This window comes from Ipomoea nil, unplaced genomic scaffold (genome assembly GCF_001879475.1).
Source record: "Ipomoea nil cultivar Tokyo-kokei standard unplaced genomic scaffold, Asagao_1.1 scaffold2694, whole genome shotgun sequence".
Classification (NCBI taxonomy): Eukaryota; Viridiplantae; Streptophyta; class Magnoliopsida; order Solanales; family Convolvulaceae; genus Ipomoea; species Ipomoea nil.
The window spans coordinates 992,501-998,433 of record NW_017619122.1 but is presented as its reverse complement, the minus strand read 5'-3'; positions in this window follow the sequence as shown (position 1 = coordinate 998,433).

Here is a 5,933-nt window from a genome sequence, read left to right as displayed (position 1 = left end):
CAATAGTGAATAAGTGCTACACAAGCACTTCTTCCGGATGTCTTGCACACAACTACACCCAACTCTGAGTGTCTCGCACACAGCTACACTCAACTCCGAGTATTTCACACACAGCTATACTCAACACCAACTAAGTGTCTTGCACGCAGCTACACTTAGCAACCGCGAGTGTTTTGCACACAGCTACACTCACTAGAGTATTTTGCACACAGTTATACTCTTCTAACAATTACAAATAAAAAGGTAATTGTATCTCTCTCCAACTATTTTTGAGACTATTCGAACTAAGTCTCTAAAGAATATTTGAGCACCAGCACTTGTTCACTTCTTATCTCGTGTATATTCACCTCTATATGTTCTTCAAGTCTTCATGGCCTTTTTATAGATAACCAAATATATCCGTTGGAGTGGGATAATTTGATATTTGAATTTTGAATCTTCATAGCCTGATATTGTTGACAATGGTAGGTCTTCAATATGATTTGATTGTCAACTTGCCTGACAAGATAATATTTTATCTCAACTTGATTTTCAAGTTGTTTCTTTAAAATATTATTATTCTTGTCAATTTTGAATTTCCAACGTATCATTGAAATAAATCCTTCTGATCGAATTTATTTCTAGGATAAGATTTTATATTCATGTCTTCATAAATATTTCTTCCGTTTCTGATCATATCTTCAGGCAATTTTGGATTCTTGCGGCATGTGGGTTGGATCAAAATAAATTCCTTCGAATTTATCTATTTTCTGATCATCTTGCTTCTTTGTCACATTTTGCATTTTCAGAAGACACATTGTGCTCCTGTGGAATATTGTGCTTGTTTGACTTCGGCTTCTTGCTTGTTTGACTTGAACATTGTGCTTTTCTGATTAGGTCACATTGTGCTCCTTAGACACATCGTGCTTGTTGACATCGTGCTCCTTGGGTGCATCTTGCTTGTACACATCGTGCTCCTTTAGCACATCTTGCTTGTCCGAATTCTTGACTCGTAAAAAATAAGTCCTTAGGGGGGATCGATCATTTTATATAAGGACTTCTACCATTTTACCGTTAGGCTCATCCAGTTATTTGTTGCAACACCATTCCTTTATGCTTCTTTCTTGGATGAATACTTGTAGGACCAAAATTAATTTTCCAAATTAATTTTGTTCTTCATATGGTAGATTTCCTTTGACTCGATATTCTGGATTATGATGCTTATACTAAAGACCTAAATTCTAAGGGGATCTAACGTACATTTGGCTCATCAAAACTTTATTACAAAAATATTCTTATCATATAGCTTGTATTATTTATTTATTTATTATTTGGACCATTATTTTGGACCAGTGTTTCGGGCTTTATACGTATTCTTTTGGGCCAGGCGCCCTAGATAATAATATTACTATTTTCGTACCCCCGTTCTATACATATATACCTGGTTTATGGTGGACCCGGTTCCAACAAAACTATCATTACTAATAAGACATAATGATCATAATTACATTATTATAGAAATATGCAACCAAACATATAGATATCACTATAGATTGATTATTTAGAAATATAAATTTATTTACTAATCAATAAAGTCATATTTAATTTTGAAGTTGAAGACAAGTAGATGCATATTTATAAATCTTAAAAACAAATAATTCTTTATTACAAATTAGGAGAACCAATATATATATATATATATATATATATATATATATATATATATATATATATATATATATATATATATATAAATCGATTCTGTGCGGGTGTGCGCCACAGGTGCGGGTGTGGGGTTAATTTGAGCCATTCATCTTACTTAAATCAAGGTCTAGGATTACCAAAAAATTTTTTAAAAAACTGCGGTGGCAATTTGGTAATTTTTGCATCTAAGTCAAATTTAGGGAAAAGGGTCAAATAGGCCCTCGAACTTTAGCTTAAAAGTCAAAATTAGGCCCCTAAACTTTTTAAAGGTGCAATTACACCATCAACAATTCATTTAGGTGCAATGAAGCCCAAAAATAAGTTAATGACCTGCTATCACAGGTCATTAGGGTTCAGGCCACATTCTGGCGAATTTTCCAGCAAAAAAAAGTGACCAGCAACCGACCCAAATTTGCTGAAAATTTCGCCGGTCACTTTTTTGTCAGAAATTTCGCCAGTCACTCTTTTTCTTTTTCTTTTTTTGTCGAAAAATTCGCCGGAAGGTGGCCTGAACCCTAATGACCTGCGATAGCAAGTCATTAATTTGTTTTTGGGCTTCATTGCACTTAAATAAATTGTTGAGGGGTGTAATTGCACCTTTAAAAAGTTTAGGGACCTAATTGACTTTTAAGCTAAAGTTCGATGGCCTATTTGACCCTTTTCCCTCAAATTATGGTGTATAAGTTTTGTTCTTAAGGTGCGTGAGTTTTGTGTTTAATGTCCGTGATGTGAGCCATTTTAAAATCTTAGGTGCGTGGATTTTGTGCTTAATGTGCTTTGTTCTGTGTGCTTAAAATGCGTAGTTTATGTACTTAAGGTGAGTGATTTGTGTTCTGGTGCTTTGTTTGTGTGCTTAAGATGCGTGGTGATTTGTGTATTTAAGGTGCGCCATGTTAATGCCTAAGGTGCGTCCAACCGCACGAGAAGCATCAACCGCACCTGAACCCTTCCCTATATATATATATGACATGACCATTATGTTTTTAAATAATTTAAAATTTTAAAGTACACTCTTAATTAACAGAACTATTTTTTGAAAAAATAATAAAAATTTTCAGAATTATTGGTAATGAATTAAAACTGTCACTTTACACATTTGAAAAAATTTGTATTAAAATAATAATTCATAAATTTACGTTAATAGACTAAAATCACATTTCCTTAATCTAATAATCACATTTCCTTAATCTAATTAAACTTGTAACGGATAAGTAATAAACAAATATATAAAATATTTTTTATGAGAAAAACGTATATCAATAATTAGAATGGTTGAAGCAATCCGTTTGAAAATTAATGATAATATTTTATGGAAATGGAATGGGTGAGCGAATTTCACAAGTCGGAAGTTATGATCAATCCAAACCATCATTGCGAATCTTGGGGACGGGGACGGCCGAGCCCCTATCCGCTATCCCTTGTTGAAATTCCAAGACTGCCCCTGACTGCCACACTTCATCATTCCCATGACGCCATCGTCGTAAATTCATAATCATCATACCATTCTGTATTGTGTGCAGACTCTTTCGTAGCGCAACGCTAATAAATCATTGCAATTTCGATTATAGTACGTCACTGTCCCACAATCATTTTCTACTCTCCCACTTAAATTTCTTTCCTTTACAAAAAATCGATAACTGCTATCCGAATATATTTTATAAGTAAAATTTCTTTTATTTACGAAAAATTAAATTTAATAAACATTATAATTGTCAATTTAATTGTTCGACTAATTTGATCGGTTGTTGATCCCATAAATTTCTATTTCTTACAAATAATTTTACATATCAACAAAAATTGAATTTACCTAAAAAAATTATTGAAATGTGTAAATATTTAAATTATTATCAATAGATTTCTTTAAATAAAATACCGTAACTCGTAAGTATTTAAAGTGTAATTCTTTAATTAATTATTAAATTTAAATATTTTTATATTTTCTTGTATGTTTTTCTTACTTTTTATTGTATTTGTTTTCTTTAATTGATGTGACATGTTTTAATAAAATTTAGACATTCAATATTTAAAGTACACTTATTATTTTCTTGCTACAAAGTCCAAGATAACCCACCTTAAATTGTTTCTCTACACTAATTCGCAAGCATGGACAGATGGACTAAGGTGGACCACTGACGTAATATTCATTTTTAGTATATATTGAATGTCATTTTTAATACATTGATTTTCTCGTTTTCAAAATTCTTTTTTAGTGTACTGAAAATTTATTTTTAAATATATTACTTAAAACTTAACTTTCAATATACTAAAAATTAATATTTATTAGTGGTCCACAATATAATTTGCCCAGGCTAGCTACATCATTTGCATTTGGTTGATTTAATAGTTATTACTTGGACTCCGCGTTTATCTTAGAATTGCTCTTTTCTTTTTGTATAAAAAAAATATTTTTAAGTTAAATATAATCATATCGTATATAATTTGTCAACTACAATGTAGCGTGATAATATTTCAGTTATCATTTTAAATAGGTGGTTACAAGATTAAATACGGCTGGTAAAAGCATATATTCTTCAAATTTATTCAAAAAAATTACGTAAATAATTTTGTAATTTAAGCACAATCATGCTTCCACATTTGAGTGAAGTCAAGGTATATTATAACTTTGTATAAGCTGTTAAAATGATTAAAGTTTATTATTTAATTATTCGTTGACTTGCATTTCATATATATATATATATATATATATATATATATATATATATATATATATATATATATATATATATATATAATTAAAATTATGCAATTATAATAATAAATAATTGGATACAAGGATTTAACATGAACCAGATTAGTGAAAATAACGAACTTTTTTGTGTGGCGAACCAGTTTTTAGTATCTTGTTTAATTTATTCTTCCAACAGCTGCATGCCCCAGGTTTTTTTAGACTGAGATTTCCAAAGTTGATTATATGAGTTTTGGACTCTTTCCTGATTTATAAAATTTTTTCTTGAATGACAACATTTGTCAATCGATCCTTTTATCAGTTAATCTTTCTCGCATTATTCATGATCGAGTTGTCTTGTAGAAAGAAGAGTTATTTGAATTTATATTAAAATTGATGGACTTGTACTTAATTTTTGAACGTTTTATATAACGTTCCATATTAGTTACATTATTATCTCCCAACAATCCTCCATACTTGACCGTCAAAATTTTCTTCTCGACTATTCTGATTGACCACATACTCCAAGCGTATCAACATGTATAATAACAGCAATGATTATGATTATATATATATACATCAAAATCGGATGTAAAATCTGTTGAATAAGCGTATAGTATCAATAGCAATAATTATATATACATATATGAAGATTGAAATTAAGTAACATTATCTGTTGAAAACGTGTAGAGTATCAACATGTATAATGATGGATGGTAATAATTAGGTATATCAAATCTGATGAACAGTAATGAGTAAAAATATAATGCATGTAGATGTATCTATCATAATTACCAGGCATTATTATTATATACATATCAATAAGGAAACGGAGGATGCATGAAAGAAACTGAATTAACCCACCCACCCCCTGGAGTCCACCCTAGCTACTTTTTCCACCTATATATACTCCCCTTCCCCGGCCCTCTCTTCATCAACTTCAATTCTTGTGTTCTCTATTCTCTTCTGCTTCAATTCTAAAGGTAATCTTCTTTGAAAAACTAGAGAGCGAGAGAGAGAGAGAGGGAGAGAGGGGTCTCGGCCCCACAACGTAACTCTCTGTTTATGTTAAACTAACATAAACAGACAAACAAATCTTTACAGTATAGATTGGTGCATGCAGTTTTGTTTTTGGGGAAATTAAGGGTTTGGTCTGGTATAACTGATGCCAGCCGGCCTGTTTATCTGTACAACCCAGACCATGCAAGATCGAACATTATTATATTATATTATTGTAGATGGAAACGTACAGCAAAAAGGGGCAACCAAACTTTAATTTGTGTGTTTTTCTTTCTTTCTTTCAATTGGTTTAAATAATGTAATTTAATTTAATTTCCTGATCAGAATTGGGTTTGTGAAGAAATGGAGAAGATGAACTCGAAGCTGTACATGGAGAACTGTTACATAATGGCGGAGAACGAGAGGCTAAGGAAGAAGGCAGAGGTTTTGAACAAGGAGAACCAGGCACTGCTGAAAGAGCTGAAGAAGAAGAACTGCGGCGGCAGGCAGTTCGCAACCCCATCTCCGCCGCCCACCGCCGCTAAGCTTCCTGATCTCAACATCG